This window comes from Buteo buteo, chromosome 4 (assembly GCF_964188355.1).
Source record: "Buteo buteo chromosome 4, bButBut1.hap1.1, whole genome shotgun sequence".
NCBI lineage: Eukaryota > Metazoa > Chordata > Aves > Accipitriformes > Accipitridae > Buteo > Buteo buteo.
Genome location: NC_134174.1, coordinates 57216347 through 57242644, shown reverse-complemented (window position 1 = coordinate 57242644; position 26298 = coordinate 57216347).

Genomic DNA, 26298 nt, shown 5'->3' with positions numbered 1-26298 from the left:
GTGGTTCACTGAAGGCCTGTCTTCTTCAGAACTGGCTACCTGTGGCCAAAATTGATGCATCATTCTTAAATACGTGGTTGGGAGTAAAGATTGTTCCAAGTGTAAAAGAATAGATCACTCCTGGTTTAATCCAAAAAATGCTCAGGTTAACTCTGAATGAATCTAGACAGGCTCCCATAAACTTTACAGGTAGGCTGCCATGCCTAGGAGATACGTGCTTAGGACAACTTCCAAACTGTGGTGGAGGACAGTAAGGAGATTCCTGATACTATGGAACTTTGATCAGGTTTCTGGTCTTCAGATTTGACAAACGTGCATTTGTTCTTGCAAACAGTCCTCAAAATAATTCTTGGAGGACCACCAGTTACTTTGAAAAGGTACATGCAGTCTTTATTAGAAAATGTCTTTGGCAAAAAAAAGCATTTTCACAGCACACAGGAGTGTTTTTAGTCTTACCAACTAACAGACAGGTATTTCACTTTCTCATACTACTTAGCATGCAGGAGGGAGAAAAGAGGGAAGGGTGAGTGTTTGGATGATCTTATACTCATTTTACTTCTCAAAGGGTTTTAGTGTATCACTTCCATCTCTGATCAAGGGGGATTATCAGGATTTCTTTTCAGTGGATGTGCAGTTCTAAAACAATACTCGCAAGCATGTGAACACAGAAGAAAATTCATCTTCAAAGACCTAAAGAAGATGCGAGAGAAGGTACATTTACATTTTAAATTTTTATTCTAAATCCAGCGCAGGGTACCTGAAGGAGTGAGGACTATTTAAAAACTCAAATGAGGTTTTGGATCTGGAATCGTAGCATATTTCCTGTTGAGGGAGTGCATACATCACAAAATGCCATCATCACTTGCCACATTTATTATGCAGATCATTCTCTTGAAATATGGCAATAGATGATTTCTGCCTCTTGGGATGTTCAGGACTTAGACCATGTTGAATGATAATGGTTTGTGCAGAACCTTGCACTGCTACTCTTCTTACGGCATTGATTTGTGGATAAAGACAGGGCCTTTTTTTTTTTTTTTCTATAAAAGCTGACAATCAACACTTCCAGAGCACTTAAATTAATACAGAAAGAAAAAAAGTTCAGATGAGTTTGCAGCACAGTTATACATCAAAGTTCTAACAATGCATTATGCATCTCTCTTCCCTTTTGAATCTTCTTTACATGTCTTCCCCCATATTCCTAAACAGAAATAGCTCCTTTCATCATGCTATTGGCATAAATAGCAGCAGGACCAATTTGGTGAAACTGTTACGTTAATTTTCATATAAAGGTCATTTTACTTTGTGGAAAAGGAAAAGATCACTGCAAGTAGACTGCTCTGAATCCTGGATTCTCTACTGCAAGGCATTAATTTGTAGATCATATTCAAAATAAACATCATTCTACAATATCACCAGCGCTGTATGGGTAGTATGTTATTCATTTTTCTCAGCAGCCAATTAATTTTTTTAAACAACTGATTTGATATTAAATTTGTGCTGTGATCTCAAAGCCTTTCCAACAATTAAGTTACAGCCAGGCTTAATTATTAAATATTAGCCTTGCTGTAATGATTTGGATCTTTAAAAAAAGAAGAGAAATTATTGGCTTAATCAGATGGCAGTTCTGCAAAGAAAGATCTTAAAGCCTAGAGCTTTAAAAAAAACTAGAGCCTTTAAATCCTAGACAGGTATCTAGAGCACGCAGTGACGCAGTGAGCACTTTGAACTCTGCTCCCAGAGTACCGTTATTATTATTACTTGAAAGAGCTATCCATTGATCCATTACTGTACCTGTCCATACCTGTAGGAATAATTGGGTATATATGCAGAGATATTTGTCGACCTGAGTCTAAAAAACTTTCAGATGGAGACTCCACAGTCCCTCTGGGTGGCCTGTCCCTGAGCTGCAACAGTCCTCTAGCCAAGAAATTTTTTTTAATGTTTAAGCTGAAAATCTCCAGCTGCATCAGCTGCTAGTAAAAATTCCTGTAACTTGTCATGTTCTGATTCATAGGCAGCAAAACCTGAAGCGTATTACCGTGTCTTAAGCCAGGTGCAGAGTATGTTTAAAGAGATTTAAGAAGTTATATGATTGTTGACTATGGTGTAACAACATTTAGAAGAAACATCCAACACTAAAACCCTGCATTTGGATTCCTCAGATGTACTGTGGATTTCCTGTGTAGCCTTGGGCAAGGCCCTTCACCTTTAAAGTGACTGATTTTCTATCAAAAAGGCACAAAGTGTTTACTGTAGCAGCCTCTATGTTTGGTGAGGAAAGATCACAAAATATCCAGACAGATAGTAGTACATCCTTCTTTAAATCTCAGCACATCAGTTTCAGTAGCTCACCATTAATAAGGACTCAGCAGCTGTCCTTGAATCGTTTTTCCCCTTTCCCTTCCTACACCTTTTTTTCTCCTCCCGATATATGTATTTACATTGTAAAGCAACAAGGGTATTGAAAGTAACAGTCAGTTCAAGATTAAATCCCTGGATGCTAGATCAGCAATTACCTTGTTTTCAGAAGTTCTGCATTAGTTTGAAATGTTATTTGAGGTTCAGTGTCTTTCAGATTAAATTGACATTTTAAAAAAGGAGAAATATTCATTCTCTCCTAACCTTTGGAAATAACATTGGGTTCAGGCAGCACTATCTGCCTCCCTGCTACTTGTTTCTTATCATTTTCTACACTACCCAGGCTATTATTTTTTTTAACCTCTGACATGTTTTGATGAGCTGGTCTAGGTGCCAAACACCAGAAGCACTTTGGTAAAAGAGCAGTAGTGACCCACAATACATTTGATCTTGTTTCTTGGCATTTCTGTCATCATTATTTGACTGCATGAAAATGGTAAAAAAAAAGAAAGAACTCTCAGCCCCTGTGAATATGAAGTCCTTCAAACAGAAATAGCCTGTACAGTACTGGAAGAGACCCTGAAAAGGACATTCATCCCAGGATCCTGCATAAATGCCAACCAATTATTTGCATGTTCCCTGCCTAGCTTCCCTGCAGTTTGGGTTTTTTTCCCCTCAAGTTATGGGGGGGGGGAATTTTACCCCTCTTTCAAATTTTTTTTTTAGTGTGATTTTTATACATTTAATTTCTTATCAGAAAAGCCTTTTACTAGTTCATACAGGCTATTCACTATTCAGGTTTTGGGCTGCGCCAGAAGTCTTATTCTTTGGTGAAGAGCAGCCTAAGCCTCAATCCAGGCAAGATGAATGTTTGAGGGGAAATGTTTCACTTTGCACTGAGGATGTACAACCCACTCTGTGCTGAAGAGGGGAAAAAGCCTCCAAAACATGGCAGATCCCCTACTTATATGTCCCCCAAATACCTTTGTTTCCCCACTACCTGGGAAACATCTTCCCATCCTTATTACTGAAGATCGGAATTAAATTTCCTCCATAGTGAATGTCTTCCTCTGGAGTGAATGATGAAGTGATCCACTGTATCTAAAAATGCCTATGAAGACAATGACCAGTTAGGTAGAAAATTAGGTTCCTCATGTTATTACAACCTTTTATTACAGCACTAGAACTACAGCATGTTACCAATTGCCATCTGCAGTCTCTTCCTCCTATTTTTGATGTCTAAGACTGAGTGATCAACCTTCAGTGATTTTTTTTTTTTATGAACCATTACAACCACAGCTATCCTAAGGGAAAAGACAGTTCGGAAGTTCAATGATGAAGCTCACTAGGGATGTGGGTAAACCTTACATGCAATTAATTCCAAGGTGTCTATTGCCAGCCCTCTGTTTTTTCAGGTTTTTTTGCCAAAAGTATCCCAGCTCAGTTCAAGCATTGCCCCTGTAAATAGAGAGGGGCTAAAGTATCTTTAAAATCCACTAGGACTCTACAATCGTCTTATGATTTAATTGTCTTCAAAATAATATCAGTGATGATTAATTTTAAAGCCATGGATATGGATTATAAATGTCTTGGAACAGGGAGTCCAAAAGCAGTAAGAACTGCAATGGGTCAGATGACCTGTTTTTTGACAGGGCACAATGTTGGCAGCACTATTGGCTAAATGCTGAACTCATGATACCTTTTCCATCAAGCTGCTACTGTAAATTGTGAACTTGGTGTGCTCTTGCAACTTCTTCAGGAAGGTTCTAATTTCTCTAATAACTGCATTTTGACCAGGTATTAACATGCCATTTGGTGTTGAACATTGTTCCTTTACTTGATGTTAGAACTGTTACTGCCCTGTAGAACCATGTAAATGTTAAACCTGAATGTGAGAAGAAAGGGATAAAAAGAATGAGCCTGAGAAACAGCAAAAATCTACCACATTCCTGTGGAATGAGGCAGTAGGCAAAATATTCTCTGTGCAGGCATGGTAGAAGCCTAACAAACTTTTATTACTTATCTCTCCATAACCTTGTCACCTGGAAAACATTTTGCGAATGCGGATACTCCCCGCTTCGTACATTCTCTTTGGCTCAGCTCATTGAAATCAGAAGGTCCAGGTCACCATGTGGTGAAGGATGAAAGACTCAGGTTTTCTTCTCCTTGGCATGCAATTTGTTATCTTGTCACTGTGCAGCAAATGACAACTCGATATAGAAATGATAGTTGCTTTCTTTTTTACCCTAATTAGTTTGTTTAATTTTTCACTTACCTTGGAATAAAACACACAAATATGAAGGAGAATTCCCCAGATAGATAGGTGTGTGTATTAGAGTGGTTGCCTTGTAGTCATAGCTGACTGCTGGAAGTGCTGAACCTGAGTTAGTTGTCCCTGTGAACAGTGATAAATATAGGAGATCAGTCAGTGTAAAAAGGGAGTGGTTTTCACCATTTTGCTGTGACTGACTGAAAATATTTGACAGCTGGGAGCCAAAGCAGGTTTGTTCTTAGTGGTTTACAGATTTACAATGATGAAATAAATAACACTTTCTAGCTGTAGCTTTTCCCATATGTACTCATTGGAATAACACAGCTTTGTGATAGTAAAAACAACAGAAACAAAACCAGCACTGTAATTGGAGTTAAGTATATTTTATGACTTTTTTGGTCTTTAACATCTTGAGTGTTCTCAGGAAACTTTACCAGGCTAAATATTTACTTTCACAGACTCTTTTCTAATGAGCTATTTTCATTCTTTATGCCATTTTCTATGGAAATGATTAAATTCATTAATCAGTGTTTGAAAACCTTTTTTCAACATGCTTGCATTACTAATAGAGACATAGATATATTTAGTTAATGTCCTATTATTTTTTAAAATGATTGATCTATAAGCAAAGAATAGTTTAATTCACCGAGAAGTTCTTCCTAAGAAAGGCTGGGGAGTTTCAGGGCAGAACAGACTCAAATTAAGACACCCCTGTATGGAACATAATGGGACCAAAAGACTAACAGGGTATGAGCAAGAGAAAAATGGTCAAGGGAAGAAAAGAATCTTACATCATCTAATGTCAGTTACTGCACTGCACACTGACTTTTACCCAATTATTTTTATCTTCAGCTTAGCTTGCATGGATGCTCGTGGAATGGACACATGGACTGGATTAGAGAGAATTTTAAGGGTCACTATCCATTACAATATGTTCGTTTCTGTCTTCGAAATGGCCCACAAGGTGAAGTACATTAAGGCATCACTGAAGCTGTAGACTAACCTGTAGGAGGACATGCTGGTTAACTTTGGACATTAGCACTGGAGCCTGAAGACCCCACTCCAATTTTTGCTGTGTAACATGTAAGCAAATCACGTGGCCCCACAGCAGTTGCATATATTCCTGGTGTTGTCTGCACCAGGATCCCAGGCTTTGCCAATATTTTTTACACACTCTTTTTTTTTTTTTTTTTTTTGTAAATGCAGCCCAACCCCTGGAGGAGAAGGTTCTCCACAGACTCAATACATTTATCTCAGTTCAAGCTCTTGTTCATGGCCCATGGTACCGCTGGGGCAGAGAGCTGAGGTTTCCTGGTCCAGCCCCCACATCACCACAACCCTCTTCAAGACCCTCACTCCTCTGCCCTAATAACGTGCAACCATAGCAAGGTAGGCGGGTATGCATCTTCTCCCTCCTGTGCTGACCTTATGGAAAAGCATGCTTTTCTTTCTGCAAGTGATCCCGTGCTCCCAGGGATGGTATTAAATTTCTGGCAATCAAATCCTAGCTACCAACACAGAGCTGCAGTAGAACCCATTCTCATATCTCAGCTGCCAGGTGGGCTTGTTGACTGCCCCAGTGTGAGTCTCCTGTAAGAACACGACAATACCCAACTCCCCAGAAATATCTCCAGCTCCTGATCATACCCTGTCCATGCCATCATTGCCACAATGTGTTTTATACTCCCTGCTGAAAGCAAGGAGGGAGCTATAGAAAAAAAACATCAGCCGGTTTTGACAACGCAGCCTTTTGTGTCCATTTCTCTTTTAAAATAAAGCCCTCGGAGATCAGTGGAGTGAGTCCTTCTCTCTCTATTTCTTCAGGTGCTGCTGCACCTTTGAGACTGTCAAGGCTTTTTCATGAAGCTTATTGGGGTCTGAGATGCCCATCACAGCAGAAGGCCCCACCGCCTGTGCAAAGCAGCAACTAGCCAACACTGACTCCCTGTCAGAGTGAGAGAGGGGCCCTGCTTACCAGGAATGGTGGGGGAGGAGGCACTGTGAGATATGGTGTTGGTGGTAGGAGGCCAAGGAACGGTTAAAATTTTTAGTCTCAAAAAAATATTGTCTGGGAGCAGGTTGCCCAGAGAAGCTGTGGGTGCCTCATCCCTGGAAGTGTTCAAGGTCAGGTTGGATGGGGCTTTGAGCAACGTGATCTACTTAAAGATGTCTCTGCTCATGGCAAGCGCAGTTGGAACTAGATGGTCCTGAAGGCTCCCTTCCAACCCAAACCATTCTATGTTTCTATATTTCAATGTCTTGGCTGGTTATTCAGCTTAGTTTAGTTAAAATAGACAACTTTTTTTTTAAACTATGTTTTGTTATATCAGTACTAATAACATAAGCAGCCTGAGATCCTGTCTGAGTCATATTATTCATTTTATTGTTTGACTTCCAGGAGAACTCAAACACCTCTGTGACACTGTGCAAGACGTTCTCAACACTGGCACAGATTTTTGTTTGGTTTTCCCTGAAAGATGTATGCCATTAAGAACTGCAAGTATTTGCTCAATATCCTACTTGTTTTGATGATTCTGAACTACTTTTGAGAGCTGCAAGAACAGCCATTAGTTTTCCTGGGTTTTGTCCCATTGCAATGGGTGAACTTTTCCATAAACATTTCTTTATAACAGCTCTTTTTTTATTCAGTTTCTCCTACTTGAAGAGTGAATCAAAACTAAGTTTCACTGTAGTGAGGGGTTGGTGATTTTGGTTTTTTTTTTTGTATATGTCTTTTTTTAACACACAAGCAATATCAGAGAGGGAATTTTTCTCAGAAAGTGCAGGCTCATCCCAGAGCACAAAAGATCTGTGACCTTAGACATGAGGCCTGGGAAAGTCTTTGTTGTGATATGGATAACTACTGTTTCTACTGCAAAGAGGAGCCAAGAAAAAGAAAAGAGAAAGAGACAGCTGATGTTGAACAGGATAGCTGGTAACAAATTGCATCATTCTGTTTCCCTAAGGTACCTTGTTTGACTTAAATGGAGCATCCTTTGCTTTAAAACTGAAATAAATTTCAGTAGAAGTTTGAAAATCAAACTTCCTAAACACTGTCAATAACTTTGTTAATCTATTAATTGGGCCCTGAATATAATCCCAAGAGGAAAAGTAGTTTGTGATTATTTTAATAGACTTCCATTCTACTCCAGCTCCAAACAGAACAGACATTTAAACAGAAATGAATGGTATAAGATATTCTCAGTCTCGTATTGTTCCCATAGTCATAATAACATTCCATTTCAGAGTGCATTAGGATGTGTCTAGCATTGCTTATGAGCTAATAATTTCTTAGCAATAATTCAAACCATGTCCTTCATTATCCAGAGGTGTTCTGACAACAATAAACTACTCATTTTTTAAAGCAAACCAAGTCAGGAGTGCTATAAACGTTTTAAGGAACATATCCATCTACTGCTGCTGAGTGAAGCAGTCATGTGGAAGGAACCTAGCCAAGTGAATTAAGATGTCTCTGCCTTTGGAATTTGCTAGGAGGGTGGTGAGATACAGTAATTACTGTGGCAATATTGTGCAAGAGATAGGAAAAGGAGGGAAGTGTTAGAGGTGGTGTTTATTTTTTGATCCTGTCATAAATGTAATTGACTTTAATTATCATAATAAATGTTCTAGCTGCTTCAGATAATTACATGCAGCGCCTTCCATATAGTCTAAATTTATGAGGGTGTTTGGGTCAGCACATCAGCACAGCTTACAACTACACATGAAAAGTGGATTCTGCTGAGAGTGCTCTCTTAGAGGTGTTGCTTTCTGAAAATATTCTTCCTTTTTAAGTAAAACATACCTTGAACTTGTTGTTATTGCACCAAAGGAAACAAAGGTGTTTCCTCTGTATATATACCCTGTATAGGACTATGTGCTCTGCAGATCTAACTTAACTAGGCTCAGAGTACTCAATGGATGAGAACTTAGTGTATGTCTTTGTTGCTCCTAAGGCCACTGTGGATCTCACCAAAGTTTTTGTTTGGCCTGCTTTATGTGCAGGTAGCCAGCTGAAAAGGATCCAAACAGGACAGGCATGATCAGGACATGCCGTTCCTGAGACTTGAAAGCCAGGATTTCATAAATGTTGCTTTAACATCCATTTTACTAGCTGGCATGTATGACAGTTGCCGAGTTTTCACAGTTCTTTTAGAGCTACGTACAGTCTCTTCACACAGGTGGTATTATTAAGATTATGCCAAAAGATGTCTGCACCCTCAGTTCCACTGACTTCAGTTTCCCCTGCTAGGTTCTCTCGTGTACAATACAAACAGACACCTCTGTGGACCCCATCTGGAAAACTGCCACCTGCGCCCAGCCCCATGGCACGGGAGGTGGCAGAACTGCCCTGCCATGCACTCTGCCCCTGCCCTCCAGCACCTTGAGGGTCCCTGCACAGCTCAGGAACCACGGTCTTACAAGCCGTTCCTAGCCCTGATCCCCTTCAGAGCTGGGCTGGGGGTAGCCTGGTTCAGTGTAATCACAGTTGATTCCTAAACCGTTTTCCAGGCTGCGCCCAGCAGCATATCCTTCTGCTGGTGCCTTCATTCCTGGGAATTAAGTCAGCTTGCCAAATGTCTCCTCTCCCCACCTACTCAGGTCTACTGGCTTGCCAGTCACTGATCTCTCCCCTTACCAGATGACACTGAAAATCAAAGGCACACCTGAATCCCCAGGCAATATGTGTGTGCCATATGCAGATTCACTAACCCAACATTTCTCCATTATAAAATATTTGTAGGCAGGAAGATGCTCAAGTATTACAAGCTTCCTTTTTTCTATTTTTTTGTTTGTTGTTTTTTTTTTTTTTTTGCTTTTCTTGTACTAATCTCTCCTCTGCAATTGTACTTTTCTTAGCATGATGCTAACTTGCTTTTTGGGTTCAGCTACAAGATGGGGATAAAACAATTATTTCCATGCAAAGGGGGTGCAAACTTGCTCAGAACTGTTTTCTTCTGCTGGGGGGGCACAGGACTCAGAATATTTGTTTGGGAAGGTTTGAGCTGGAAGAACTTCAGAAGCAGTCTAGCTCTAACCTCTGTATTTATTTGGTTTTGCATTTAGCTTCATACAGTCCAATATTTTTCTTCCATTGTACAATCAACCTAGCAGTTAAATGGTAGCTTCTTTGGTATTCCCCACATCTCCCCAGCAGAGATTGCCCTGGACAGTTTGATTTCCTGCTGAAATCGTTTTCTGTCTCATACTCATGTGCAGCTGTCTGCTAGTTACACCCTCCAAGGGATCAGCTTTAATCCACCCAGATAAATCATTCCTTAAGTAGGCAAGTAGGCATGTTCTTTTTTTTTTTTTTCTTTTGCTAGATGTGTGAATTTTAATCACTTAATTTTGTTCTGTTGTGACAAAAACCCGTTACCTGCAAAGCTGGTAGTATGACTATTTAGAAAGGTAGCTAAAGACATAGCAGAAGGCCTGCCATAGGAAATGCCTTCCACAATCAAATGTCTCATATCTTTTTTTTATTTCAGTGACAATTCCTATCATGGATGTCATAGAATTGTTAAAGTTAGAGTAATATTACAGCGGGGTGTAAATGCCTTGTTTTTTAACAAAAAATGTTCTTCAATTATGTATAATAAACTCCAGTAACCATATTCTTTTCTCCATCCAGACCTCAACACGGTAGTCAAAGAGGACTTTTGCAAGTAGAGATTTGATTTAAGTACTCTGCACCACAAAGGGCATAGAAATTGGATGCTCTCTATTTGCTATGCTGTCTTGTGACACAAGTAAAGTGTCACATATTGCAATAATAGCAATTGATCTACTCCAAAAAAACCCAAACTAGCTAAGAACAAGTAGAAAATTTATCTATTACTTAAAACAGTATAGAGGTGTCTCTAGCTCTCAGGATGTTAGATTACCATCTAATCAGAAATGTATGGTTAGATTTATTGAAGTACTGAACAATTTCATGAAATCATTGTGCTTTTTCAGTACCTTAGATCAAATAACCTGATACCAGCCTTCAGGATGTTACATCAGCATTAGCAGTCAGGAACGAGTCTTTCCTGCGACTGGAGACAAAAACCCCTTTTTGCTGTTTGCTACCCTGGCACGTCCTACATAATGGGGCAGGATGATCTGATTGGGCTGTGTCAAATGGTTCAAACTCAGCAAATTAATATCAACTTGAAAAAAGTTAACAAATAGTATAAACAATTGAAAGTAAAATCAAGTATCTGTTTATGATTTACATCTTCTCCACAGATCCATGCAATAGCGCACAATTTAAAATAACATATTTAGTTAATCTCTGAATTTACATTGTAGAAAATGTGCTATTCTGAAATACCATCCATCATCTTTTGTTTCTTTTCAGAATTGTATATTCAATAAAGAGCCACTTCAAGACAACTAAAGCTATTCATTAATTTGTGCAGAATTTAGAACAGTTTCATCCCATGTCAATATATTTCTCATTCATACTTTCATTGAGTTTTTTTGTATAAAAATGTGACTTACTTTGAAATTTATCTTTGTTTAGAAATCACCCTACATTTCTGAAAGCATCAGCCTTCCCTATTAAAATGAGAATGTGGTCACTGGAGTTTATTATACATAAATAAAGGATGTATTTGTTAAAAAAAAAAGGGTTTTATTTTAGTTTTAAATTGGCACAAAATTGATTCATGTAGGTGGAGCAAGAGAGCAAAGAATATTAATTGTTCAGAAAACTCTATACTAAATTTTAATTCTTTGTATTTGTGAGCGGTTCACATGACACTATCATCATTGTAGTAGGAGATGGAGATACATTTTCTAAACCTGAAAATGAAGTGTTCTTATACATACTCCAGTGCTCTAGCTTGAATGCCAAGTTTTCCCACCCAGATGGGACTTGAATTTTGGAGATATTCAAATTTCAAAATAAAGCTGTTGAATGATTTTGTTTTGGGAAAGATTGACATAATTGAAAACAGATCTGGGAAAACAGGCTCCAGGGAAAAAGAGCTAGGAAGCTTCTGCTCAACATCCAATCTGAAACATGTTGAGAGAAGAACAGCATATCCTACCACTTACCCCTTCATCCACATACTCTCTGGTGACCTTCCATTTTAACTGACTTGTGCTGCTTCCCAAAGCAGACTATAAAGCTATAAAGTCAAGTCACTTTTTGCTAAAATTGTGCTGTAGTCTGTAACATGACCAAATCTGAGCTGATGGGAAGCCGTAGGTTTTTTTCTGAAAGGTGAAAGAAAAAGGAACAAATCAGCTGGATGTGAAAGCTTCATGTACCATCTGCATTCATCAGGCAGCTGCAGAAAGCAACTAAGATGGAAATATATTTTTCAAAGTGTGTGGGAGATCCTTCCCCCCTTGTATAGGCTCCACTGCTGAGATACTGTCCTGTGTAAGTATTTGTAGTAAACCTGGGTGATCCCTTTGGAGAATGAATATACGTTAGCTATAGTGTATCTCTCATGGTTGATCATATGTGAAATCAGATTCCCATTCCTCCTCCAGTACTAGGTGGGAATAGCAGCACTCAACTCCTCCACGCTCACAGCTATTTCCCTTATTTCTTACCTTGCAAGAGACCTGAGATTCTGCCCCTTCAGAAAAATCCACCTCCATTATTAATAACAATTCTTGGTTTGTGATTTGAGTAAAAGCACCATTCTTCAACAGACACAGGCTTCACATTCATTCCATGGTCTGAACTACATTACTACCTGAAGATGCACAAAAGTGGGAAAAACTTAACAAGAGAGCCAGAAAGTGACAAAAAACTAAGAGAAGAGAGGGATTTCACAGCCTTTTTAAAGTTTAACAAAAGTTTGGCTCTGGCTCTCCTCTCCTCCATGAGATTTTTGCATAACAAGCTTTAGGAACAGTCTCATTATCTCCTGTGGCAGTCAGTACAAGCCATCTCCACTGACACCTACCTGACCATTTGAATGGATCTGAATTAGTTAAAGTTTATCTCTGAGCAAGGTGATACCTTTATAATGATGCCATGTGAGCAGTGGCCTTAGCAAATGTAAGAAAACCAGGAATTTTCTTGGCACCTCACTGACTGTATTTTTAGGATTACAGTCTCTCTACCATTAAGATTGATAGGGTGATTAGCATAATTAAGTCAGTTGGCCCTGGAGCTTTCCTTTGCAAAGCAGCAATTACTGATGTTTTTTTCATCCTTTCCTATGTCTTCTCAGAGACATCTATTTTGCGTCAAAGAGAAAGGCGATTTTTTACCCCAGAGCAATTTGGCTTTAGATCAAGCTTTCACAGCTTTGTCTCAGGACTCTGTAGCATCACAGTAACCAGAGATGGAAAAGAACAAATACATAATCTGGTCCCAAGGCACAGCTAGAGACAATGCAGAATTGTTTTAGACAACAGACTTGCTTATAGTTCTTACCCAGGTTGGTTTTAATTGACCTTTTATTTAAAGAATCATTCCACAGTCCTCTGACATGCTGAAAATTGAGCTTGCACCTTCTTTCACTTTTTTACCACTATAGTTCTGTCACTTCTTAACAAAGATAAAAGAAGAAATATAATGTTGGTTTCAATATGGCATGCTGATTCTTATTCAAATAAGAACAACAACACAGTTCCCCCTGAAATGAAGATTTTTTTTTTTTTTTTTTTTTGCTGAGGTGTTCTCTTCAACAGATACTCATAGTGCTGCATCCAAGCAAGATCCTTGCTTTGGTCCCCACTTCAAAATCTTGATGCAGATTCACCTGGGAGAAATGGTATCTTAGATGTTACAGAAAAATCACAAACTTCTTAAGATCTTAAAAGTGGTCTATAGGGGAGCAGGGAATTGGACCTGTTTCCAATGACCCGAAAGGGCATGTTTGACTGTTGGACCACAATTTGCCCCTGAGATGATAACTATTGTAAAAGCAAAGTGTCTCAAGCTGCAGATAAGCCAGCAAAGTTTTTATCCTTTACAGTACAGGACAGACAAAGGAATTTCTTCAACCTTCTTACCTTGCTGTGTATTCCTAATAGGATAAAACAGTAACATCACTGAAGCTGCTGGGGAAGTGAGGAGCAACATGTAGTTTACCAGGTGTTATTTAATGCTGAATCCCTTTAAGTCTATCCCATTTATAATACATACTGTTAGGAGCATGTCAGAGATTCAATTAGTATTTGTTACTAATGTTCCCATGTCATGATTGCTTAATCTTATTAGTGAAGTACAATCACTTATTAAAACCTTGCTCAGTCATTTGTCAGCTCTTTTTGAACAATTTATAAATGGAACATGACTGTAAACTGACCCACTCTCATGTCTGATAATGCTGCCTCTCTGATTTCTAGATGGATGCCTCTACCTTGCAGACTAACAGCCTGTGATTTGCTCGCTAAAAATAGCCCCACTCCCATATTTTCTTTCTGGAGGGCTAGCCCTATGTGACCACATTTCAGCAGTGGGGAGCTCTCAGGAGCAGAACAGGGGAGAGAAGCCCACAGCTGTTCTGCAGGGGAAACACAAGGCACAGCTGGGCTCTTTGAGCTTTTCTTATCAAAAGGCGTTCTCAGATTAATGGGGACCAAGTTCACTGTTTATGTGGGCACAACTTGAAACTAATTCTGTCTATCTTTCTCTCTTCATTTCCATGCAACAGAAATAAGATCACATTTCTATGAGGCTTGGTGTATCATTCTGTCTCCTCAAAATTGTCCTCTTGCTATTTGAGCCAAAAGGATCTGGGAACCGATATGCTCTTTCTCTTCGCGATTTCAGAGGCTGCCTGTGTCCAACTTTCCCCTCCTATGCCTTCATTTTCAGCACAGTTCTGAACAGATCAAAACTCTGAGTCTCTTTCTTACCTGAGCAGAGCTCATAGAAGAACCTATTTTCCCCTCAGCATGAACAAGACCAGGGCACCATCAACAGCCATGATGATGGCCATTGACAAAGGTTTTGAAGATCATGAGCAGATATTGCTCTTCCTTTAGGATGTGGAAATTGTACCTGGCCATGATGAAAAGGCAGATCCTGTACATCCCAATGTAACCCTCACATAAGGCTACTACCTGAGGATCTGAGCTCATACCACCCTTATATTGGTGCTGAGTGCAAGGTGCAAGTGTTAACATGGCACACAAGGGTAAAAGAATTATAGAAACAGAAAAGGTGTAAAGAGAGAAAAGATTAAAGTTGTCTGTTAAGGGTGCTGCCAAAATAATATAGCATGAATAAAGAGTAGAAATGGATTAAAACCAGAAGTAAGGAGGGTTGAGGACATAAGGCTGGGATGTCACAGAAGCAGACAGTGAAAAATCTGTAGGGAGCTGCCACTTTAGGGACACAAGCACTCACGTATTCAGTCTTTTATAAAGCCTGTGTCCTGAAGGTGTCAGAAATCTCAACCCATATTTTTTAAGCTGCATGTGTGTTAGCTATTTGTGGTACGTCTGCCTCATAGTTTGGGGCATACCCTAGTATGTATAGAACACATTTAGATCAAGCTTTCTATTTAGGTTTTTTTTCTCAGGGAAATTAGTTTGCATGCATGAAGCCAGTGTAAAGATGTAAACCAACACAAAGAGGAGACCCGCAAATTTGTATTACATGTATATATATGTCTATATATACAGTGTATATATAAATACAAACACAAACATAAATGCAAATATGAATGTAAATGTATATACAAATATATTTATAAGTATGTATATATTTTTTTCTAGCTAAATTGCTAATCAAAACATAGCTTCTGTATTGAAGTTCTGGAATCATCTCCTTAATTATTTTGGATGTTAAGAACATTTAATTAAACTCATGCTTAGAGCCAGAAGTGCACATGGACCAGAACAGAGAGAGAGGGAATGGGAGAAGCTGCAAAATTACTTGGCGTCTCCAAGAAGCCATTACTCGGCTTAAGAGACCTGAGAGATGACAGGATTTAATCAAGTCCTAATTGTCTTGAATTTGAGGGTTATAAAGGATGGTGAAGGCCTCCATATAGATTGGAAAAGTGAAGTCAAATGGTTTATCCATCTATCATTAAAAGAGAAGACACTGGAGTTGATTGCTAGGAATTATAGAAGTGCTGGCAGTCAATATTGTTTTCATTCCAAACTTATATTGATGGCTTGACTTCTGCGATGTTGGGGGTCACTGCAATTGGGTTTTTTGGCTAAGCAAAAGCAAAATCATATAATAATCAGCATGTGGATGAAAAATGGAGCAAAAGATGGCCACAGTGAGAAAACAAAAAGAGAGAGAGAGTGCAGCAGATGGAATCCAGTAAGGAGACAGTGAGATGAAATAATAGAAAGATGAAATGCACCCCCAGCAAGCTAAATTTCCTCTGAAATGCCAGCATCTTTATGAGACTTCAGTGTACAAAAAAGAAGCTGAGTTCAGCCAGGGAGCTGTCAGCAAAGATTTTTCTTAAAACACAAGACTTTTTAAAGCTAGAGTAAGAATCAGATTAACATTCTGCTTGTTGCTACGTAAGAAATATCAACAGTTTCTATGGCAGAATATGGAACAAAGGGGTGCACGAAGGTTTTTTTTCCCTATTGAATGAATTTCTGACTGAGAAAAGCAGGTGTTCTGGGCTGTCTTAACCCTTCTTGATTTTGATGATTGCTCACTGACTATAAAATTTCTAAATCTGATACATAACATACAACCTATAATTCTCTCTTTCCCTCCCTCCTTTTAAAATAGAAATAAACATTAAAGGGAAACGTGATGTTTCTTGCCCTAACTGCACACTGCACATCCATGCACCTCTGTGGGAAGCAGAGGTCATGACAAATCCTGCCCATGCCATCACCTCAGAGATGTCCACTGGACCACTCCATGGGTGGCCAGGGCTCTCAGACAGTGTCTGCCTGTTTCTCCTCCTTAATTTTTTTTTCCCTTGCCTGGAACAAGCTTGTACGCCTAGAATATATGCTAGCAATTGCCCCTAAAAGTGAGCTTTTCTACCTGGTTTAAAAAAATGCATCTACCTAGTTTGTTAATACAAACTAGTTAAGAAGCAGTTTTCAAACTGAATGTTGCCCAAAATCCACAGGTGCTGCCAGTTCACTGACAGGAATGAAGAAGAGTGAGTTTATTCTACCTAAATGTCCAGATGCTGAAATAGCTGAAACTGTCTCCAGCTGTCTTTTGTGGCATACTTCACTTGTAAATTCTCCGTGTTGACAGTTTGCATGTATACAGCCCCTAGAACCAAGGATTCCTCTTGGCTGTTTAATACAAATCCTCTGGAAGCTGATCGGATAAGAAATAAAGGGGGTAACAGTGTTTTCTGAATCCCAAAACTGGGTTGTGATGGTTGCAAGTGCCCAGATAGTGTGGCCTTATTAGGTGATAAAAATTGTGGAGTAGGATTTTGTTCTTTTCTCCTCTTTGGATGAATGGCGGTGGATTTTTAGAATTACGGGGAGTGAATTTAAATGTGAAGGGGTGGAGCCAGGTTGAGTATCTCAGCCAGACTTATCAGCCTGGGAGTCCTAGAGCATCTGGAAATGCAAAAGCTGAAGCATCTGGAAAGGCAAAGTTGAAGCCTTTTAAACACCAACCATCGTATCCCATTAAGAAATACAGGGAAAATTGTCTAGCTAACCTGGACCCCTACTTCATATAACTGTTTCATGCACAGGGCAAAGAGTTTGTATTCCCACACTGTTCTTGTGTAGCATAAATCTAATTTTTGTGTAATGGGTGCCCTGACTGCTTTAAGCTAAACACTTGAGGTGATGAGACCTCAGAAAGCTGAAAGGACTGTTAGCTAGAGACTTAGATTTGCCACTGTTCATAGCAGAGTTTCAAATCATAAACTCCATTTTGCATGTAGGGTAGTAAAGTCCCCATAGAGGTCAAAAGACTTTCTTAGGATATTTGTGCTAGATTTAACAATTAGAATATAGAGGGAGGTGCAGGGGGTGGGGGCGGGAGACTTTTCCTTAACAAGTGTTAAATGACTGCCTTTCCCATCTTCCTCTCTAAAACACAGCCATTTGCCTTAATGCTTATTTAACTGATGCTGTTACAGAATAGCAATAGCAGTCTCACTGAAGCCCAACAAATCTCTAACCCATCTGTTTGCACAGAATAAATCCTGTGCTCCAACCGGCAGGACTGAGAGAGCAGTGCAGTGCTGTCTGCAGCAGCATCACAAATGTGAAGCGTTAAATGAGCTCTCTAGCCCAGGGCTGACCTAGAGCAGAGAGAACTGGAAATGCTAAGATGGATCAGCAGATGGTTAGTTAGCAACTTTAAAATAATTTATGTTTACAGTTTCCCCTCTCCCAGTGAATATTTGCTTTCATAAGTGGTCTTAGCTTCTTTCTTTGTTAGGGCGTGTGCCTGTCATTTTACGCAAAGTGACTTGACTCTTCTCTGTGTTCAAACTCTCCGAACCAAAGGCACCTCCAGCTCAGTATCCTGTTTCCGTCAATGGTCAAAAGTGGAATCTGAAGGAAGGATTAGTGTGGTCAAGTTTAGTTATGGTGACATAACATTTTACTTTCGTGTTATCCTCAGCTGAGCATCAGCAAATGCTTGCACTTATTATAGTACAGTTCAATTCTTAAAAGTATAAGCAACCTCCATGAAACTACTGCATTTTATGAGACCCTAGGGGTAAGTTAAGGTATCTGCAGTCAGCTGATGGGTGGTAACTTGCGGTGCTGTCATAAAATGAACGTCAGGGCTGCAGCCAGATACCACTTTAAATACTGACGCTCAAGACTAGAGCTGGAATACAATATTATGGAATAAAAATCTTCCCCCATTCTATTCACTTTTTATTACAGCAGCTGCAATAGCACAGCTGGGACCAGAATAGCAGCCAGATGATGATGAAAAATGTTTTACTGGAAGAGTCCCATTACCTGCAGTTGTCAGGAAGGGGTGACTGCATTCATGGATCCTCTCCTACTACAGAAAGGCTTTCTTAATCTACTGCCCCACGGAGTGCCAAACCATCTAAAAGTTACATCCTGGTTTAGGGGAGACCCTGAGTTCAGGATGGTTCAGCTCCAAAATTTTGCTTTGGTACAAGACAGAGACACATTATTCAGAAATAATTTTCATTTCAGGACCTGACCGTCGTGAAACTTTGAAATTATTAGATATCCTGGCTTTGTTTTGTATCCTCACTTTTATTTATATTGCTAGTTACTGCATTGGTAGCTGTTTTTTTCATTTCTATGCACAATAAAATCCTCACAGGTCAACAGAAACCCCCTTGCTCATGCCAAATATTCTTCTGCATGATAGACTTTGGACAGAGATTGCAGTCTGAATGAAAACTTAAAGGGAGCTGATTGTAAGCTTGTGCGCCAACAGATTTCTGAACCGGGGAGTCAAATACAGACCACCCACTACCTTTATTTCTGCCTAGTGCCTTTCAGAATATGCTGCAGTTTCTTTAAATATGTTTGCCAACACACATTCATCTAGAAAACTTGGCTTGCTGAAGCAATTTATAACAATTCATAACAATTAAATGGCCATGGGGTGAGTGAAAAAGATCAAGCTGCCTTTAAACTACATTGATAGAGATGAGAAATGATATTGTCAAGCAGGGATGTCCTTTCTTGTTTTCAGGAATTGTCTGCTACAGGGTTTGTTGCTGCAGACCTGTTGGGCCAGATTCTGATTTTTTTTTTGAATGACAAAGGAAAAAAGTCAGCATGAGAGAGATCGGAAGCTAGTGATGTGCGCAGTTTATTTGGAAGTATTTATTCCTTTATTTCCTCCACTGTAGGTACCAAGTTATTTTAGCCTGCAACTTTTTAATGGGCTTTAGGAAACTGGACACTGAAACCAAATTGAACATCAGGGGAGGTAGGTTTCCAAATCCCTTGTAGTCTGTCTGGGCCAGAGCCAGCAGAATCGCTGCTTTGGATTAAGCAAAAGCAGCATACTAGCTGAGGCAAAAGAGGGCTCTACATGGGCCATCCCAATATTGAAATATGTAGTTTAAGGGCAGTTCAAATAGCCCCTCTGCTGAATCAGGGCCAGAAGTACGATCCCTCTTAAATAGTTGTGTATTTTAAAACCATAAAGGACTACTGTAGCTACTATATGTAAAACAGGCATTTCAATTTTATTAGGGAAATTCTTTGTTGATTCTAGTTCTTATGCTTGTAGCATTTTCTAGGCACTTAGTTTTGATTTAAAGGCTCCTAGCACTGGAAAAGCTGCTGTATTTCCTCCGTCAGTTGATCTACTGGTTAACCAACCTCACTGTAAAAATCAGTAATTTAGTCCTAGCCTAAACTTCTGCTAGCTGGATCTACCAGCTGGATCTCATCGTGCTTTTTGCAATACATGATTCTCATCTAGTTCTTTCAGTTACTAGAAACCCTCCTCCATGTGTGTGCGAAAGGGTATATGTCAAATCACACTTATGCTGCTCGAGAGGTTAAGGGCTTAGCTGCAGCCAGGCCAACGTTGTATGAGGTGAGTGACAACTCAGACCTCCTATTAGAAACACTAACCCTACCAAAACCTGATTCCATTTTGTTTAGCAAGGAAAGAAAATACCCAGTACAGTCTACTGTCCAGTGCACCTCTAGGAGAATCAGACTAGAGCCCAACTTTTGCAAAATTATTTTTGCTGCACTTTGCACTTTCATAGCAAAAACCAAAGCATATGTATAGAGAATTTTTGGTGTTATGATGGCTGTCCTCAAGAAATCATTCTTTTTAGGATTTGTCCTCACAGTGCGTGTTGGTCTGTGTGTGCAAAGCTCCCCTTCCTAACTGATGCACTTGAAGCTCTATGGTACTAAAGGAGATCTTTTCTAGTTAATGCAGAAATGTTCTGCTGGCTTTAGATTTTACCTGAGCATTTAGAGTGGGGCAGGCACTTATTTCAAAGTTTTATTCAGATAAAAGGAAAAAAAGGTCACTTGGCCAGGATTTTTATTTGCTGGACAGTGCAGTAGTAGAGAAGCAGATGTCTTAATACTCACAGGTTGCAGAAACAGGGAGACCTTCATTGTGCTGATGCTGTACCAAGTTTCCTAGGTGGCATTTTTCAAGTGCTAGTCCAGCAGAAGAGTAGGATTTTTTTTGTTTGTTGCATACAGTTATAAGTGCAATGGATGTACTTGCTTTTACACCTAAGCTCTTTCCTGAAGAACTGCTCTGAGGAAAAAAGAAACAACTACCAAGAAAGCCATTACTGTAATGTATTAAATGTACTTTTCTGAGTCAATTGCTGAAGTTGTAGAGATTCCTGTGCCTCTACCAGCAAAAGGTCTGTAAGTTAGCTAAATCTGGCAAATCAAAGCATTAAGAGAGCTCACTTGTTTCAAGGAATCAAAGCTTCTGACAAGGACATAAGATGCAGTGTTCAGTTCTGGCAAATATCTGGGGCATTCCCCTCATTGTTCAGTCTTGACAGATATATGAGGTATTCAGCTCCAACTTTGAAAAAAAAATAAATTAAAAAAACAGTATGGGCTCTTACCAGTTTCTGAAATTATGTTTTATTTAAGCAAATGTTTTTCTTTCCTGGCTCAGACACCTCTTAGCTTTCACAGGAGCTTCACAGCTCTGGACAGGAGACTGCTGTGCTGCCCTTTCCATGAATTTTCTGGCTTAATGCATGGAGATGTGAAAGTCTCACTGGAATTGCCAGACAAGGCTTCAGTCCTGGGAAGTTTTAAGGGATATTCTTAAACACCAACCTGAGTTGATTTCAGTGAAAATATTCAGGCTTATTCAACTTAAATTTGAATGTGTAAAACTGTGTCATTAAGTTCAGGAAAGCAAATTTCAGAGCTGTTACACTTTTAATATTTTAATATACATATCTTTATTCTGAGCTTGAAATAAAGGTGGCCTTCCTCTGGCAGATGGATCCATGCACCTACAGAGCTCTGTAAAAGTTCAGCTACTGACTTGAATTACACAGCTTTCCTCTACATTTAAAAGAAGATGCCAAAATTCAGATTCATCCTTCAAGCTAAATTCCTGCCTGAGCTGGCAAACTGAATGTGTAGGTCTAGATCTGTACTTCATGACCCCATCGTCTGTATCTATTTCCTAATTTAAAACAAGAACTTTACCATGTCACAATCTACATTGATTGAAAAAGATGAGTGGTTTTGTAGTTAATTACCTGTCAACTCTTTTAAAAGGGAAACAGAGGATCCATGTTTAAAATATGTTAAATGATTCAGTCACCTCTGTTAATTGGGTGTCTCAACTGGAAATTCTTTCACCCTATGGTGCAGATTCCCTTTTAAACCAAGCCACCTGCACAATTCATTTTGTTGACAAGAGGAAAGGGCTCATCTCTCATGATGACTTGCTGCTGTGGTAGCCATTTTCAGCAGGACACTCCCATTTTTCTTGAGACATTTCTCTTCTATCTTTAGCAGCACAGCCAAGGCCCAGGACCATTTACCTTGTCGAGCTGCTTGTCTCCTTGGTAGGAGAACATCAATAATCCACCAACCCTGGAATTATTTATCTCCAAACTTGCTGAGCCCTTGGTTACTAAATGGAGAGTTATGAAAAATGTCTACCTACTGACACCATGTAATTCGCCATGCAGTTCATGCCAGACACTTTCCATAGCAGGGAGAGGCTGCTTCTCGAGAATATACCAAAGCAATGATAGAAGAGGAAACACTGGGACATTGTGCAACACACTGTAATTATCAGAACTGCTGTAGATATTCCTATTAGAATATATTCCCTGCTGCAGAATGACACAAGCCTATGTAGGAAAAAACCCCATTGTGTTTTCCCGTATCATGATAATGGAGTATTATTAGGGGACTGAACTTGTGACTTTTAAGATAAGACACACACACTTACATGAGTTGAGGTAGTATACAAGTGTTCATAAGCTGTTCCTGTTTACGGCTGTCCATAGCTCATTTTTAAGTCACTAGAAAGGGAAAGAGAGGTAGAGTATGTTGGTATGGATCACACATGTGTTTGCCTCATCTACCTATCCTTTCTCTTCACTCCCAGTCTCCACACTGTGACTGAATCCATCCTCTCCTTTGCCTCTGGACCATCTTTGATACATTCTCTGGACTTGAAACCATCCCCTAGGCTCACTCAGACCCTTTCCCTTCCTGTAGCCCAGTCTCTGATGTAGTGCATTTGCTTTTCAGTTCTGCAAGAGATTCAGGTTGAAATCTACTCAGGATGGTTCAGGTTTAGTGGCTGCAGCTCCAGCTGGTGTCCCACCCCCTTCACGGTCCTGGAACTGGAAGAACTTTTTGACTTGATGCACATCAGGATTGGATTAGTCCAGGGTAGGTTCAGAGTACTGAAGTCAACCTGGTCTCTGTGGGAATCCTTTAATATTGGTCTGACAAGGAAAGAATATTTAACTGTCAAAACAGATAGTTAGCTAGATGGGTAAATAAAATGCTGGGGGATCTGCATTGCAAAATGAGTTGTCAAGACTTTTAGGAAGACAAAGCTGATCAGGGGAAATAAAGAAAACAAGAAGGGACTGGTTTAAAGGGTCATGACAGATCTCTGCAAAGGATGGGGGAACAGTGTTAGAGGCCTAGCCTTTCATCCAGCAGACTGAGTTTCTTACTGTTTCACTTCTTCCCTAAATTCCTTCCATTGCATGGACATGCTCAGTGCCTGCATGCACGTACCTCTCCGACCTGGATAAGACAGCTCTGGAAACCAGCAAAATGGCTGCAAAGAAGATGCTGCATTCTAGCCTTGCTGCTGTGGCTACAGGCAATCAGCATTCAGGGGAGCCACGTCCACTTCTGCCAAACCTGACCCTGCTTAATTTACACAGCTACGAAGATCTAATGAGACATTTCAGAAAGCCACTAATACTATGGGGTATTCATGTTGTCACAAGGCATTTTGATTTGCTAACTTGATACAGGAGTGCAGATTAGCGTCCGGTGCATCCCATTAACATCTGAAGGGGATAAGAGAGCCGGGTTCAGGTGGCCACCAGGGACTTCCTGTCCTGGCCCTGACTCTGCTGTCCCAGGTAATCACTACAGACAGGCTTGAAACCCAAGAGCATGTTTTGAATTCTCTAATAAACTACTTTGGGGTTGAACCAATGGTTTAAAAGAAATCCGAGTTAAAAAAAAAAAGCCAACAGGAGAACTGGGTAAATGTTGAGTTTCAGTGCTTAGCTTGTGATGGTTTCTCTTCTCCACCAAGGACTTTCTGTCTATTTTTCTTCTGCTTTTTGCATTCACAGCTAATATCTCCAACACACTCCCCATCCCATCCTGTCTCCCCTTATGCAGGCTCCCACAGATAACACAAGCATCACCACATTTTTTCTCTGAGCCTAAGCCAGATTGTTGTGTTCTTGTGAGAAAACAACTCTGAGAGAAATTATTAAAGCTAGGAAAGGAGATGGAGAAAATGGCTTCAGTAACACAAGCATGTGTTGTGGGAGTAGAGGCAATTCAAGATTAGATCCAGCTAAGAAGCTCAGTCTGATCCCAGCCCCTTTCGTCTACAAGCTACCCCTTCGGGAGCATTCTTATTCCATCAAATACCCAGAAATTTGACACCTGAAACTCAATTATCAGGCCACATAATATGTATTAGGAAATAGTCATGAATGTAAATGGAACTGTCCTGGTTTCAGCTGGGATAGAGTTAACTGTCTTCCTAGTAGCTGGTACAGTGCTATGTTTTGAGTTCAGTATGTGAAGAATGTTGATAACACTGATGTTTTCAGTTGTTGCTAAGTACTGTTTAGACTAAAGTCAAGGATTTTTCAGCTTCTCATCCCCAGCCAGCGAGAAAGCTGGAGGGGCACAAGAAGTTGGCACAGGACACAGCCAGGGCAGCTGACCCGAACTGGCCAACGGTGTATTCCATACCATGGGACGTCCCATCCAGTTTAGGAACTGGGAAGTGGGAGCAGGGAATCGCCGCTCGGGGACTGACTGGGCGTCGATTGGTGGGTGGTGAGCAATTGCCCTGCGCATCATTTGTACATTCCAATCCTTTTATTACTACTGTTGTCATTTTATTAGTGTTATCATTATCATTATTAGTTTCTTCTTTTCTGTTCTATTAAACCTTTCTTATCTCAACCCACGAGTTTTACTTCTTTTTCCTGATTTTCTCCCCCATCCCACTGGGTGGGGGGAGTGAGTGAGCAGCTGCGTGGTGCTTAGTTGCTGGCTGGGGTTAAACCACGACAGTCCTATATAACCTTAATGTACAGTCATGTGATGGCTATACTGTTATGTGGGGGATGTCATGACAACCAAGCCAAGCACCCAGGTGCCAAAGATCTCATGGCAGAGGACTTCAGAGACAGCTGTGTCTGGGGCAGGTACCCTCTAATAGCATATTCAGCCAGCAATAACAAGGTATCAAGGTCTCTTTCCCAGGAACCCTCCAAAAGGGTTGGGCAACTGGCAGTTGAAATCCCAGGAGAAAAAAATAGCATCAGAGCTGGGCAAAGGTGTGATGGGAGAAAGAAAAACAAGAGGCCCCATTCAACACTGTGGTTCTCAGGACAGGTCTGATGTGTGGAGGAAGAGCCTGATCTTAACAAAACATCACTTTGCAAACTTCCCTTCTTGAAGTGCGATGTGCTGACTTCTTGCATGGTGCACTTTGTGGTCTCACTTTCTTCCCTTGAGACTCACTGGGAATGAGGCAACTTTCAGATCTGATGCCAAGACAGACAGATATATGTTACGACTGCTTCGTTACAGCTGCTAAGCATGAGAAGATGGAGCTCACACTCTCATGCTAGTTACAGCTGCCATTGTCACACGATAAACTTTGCAACTCATGTATGTGTGTTATGAACACACATAAGTGTATGGTGTGTGATATAAATGACAGAAAACTGCTGAATTTGGGGTTGTTGGGATTTTTTTTCCTCGTATAGAGAAGTGTTGGGAGAGAGGGAGTTATAGCCACAAAATGAACATTCTGAGTATATATTTTTTTATTTCACTGAAAAAAATGTTGAACTATTTGCCTTCCTTCCCCATCCTTCACCAAATTTGAGCAACCAAAGAAACACAGCATATAGCAGACCTATTGTAGAGAGCAAATCTTTACGTAAATACACAAATTTAAGTTTTTGAACAGATCAAAAATATGTTTCTCATTTTGGAATGACCTGTTCAGTTCCAGAACATGCACTGACATAGGACAGTCATATTCCCGTGTCTGGACAGAAGGAAAAAAAAACCCAAACAAACAAACAAAAAAAACAAACTGGTATTCTGAAAGAAAAAATAGAAATTCTTAATTTTGTGTGAAAATACAGGTAAAGAATCTAGGGAATTATGCTCTCTTGGGTACCTGACTTGTAACTTTGTTCTGAAACCAAGACCTCATGTTCTTTTTTTGAAAATGGCCATTACTTCTCTAATGAGCAGGACCTCTACTTTACCATTCTTCTGAGCAAGGTAGTATGACCTGTGGGGGACCACAGATTTTAGCTAAAGCCTGTTCTCCTATCACACACACACGGGGAATACATGATGGTATTTCTTTTAATCTAGTGGACGCTTCCTGTGGTCTGCTATGTCAAGGTATTTCCCTGACCAAGGTCTGATTAGATTATTTAGATGGGAAAGTGAGAAATTACATGTCACCAAGGTTCCTGTCATCTTAGTTATGCTCTGGACTGACTGTCACACTGCTGGCTCATTCAGAGAGAGCAGTCTGGAAGTTAAGATTTAAGGAAATGCATTGTGCATTT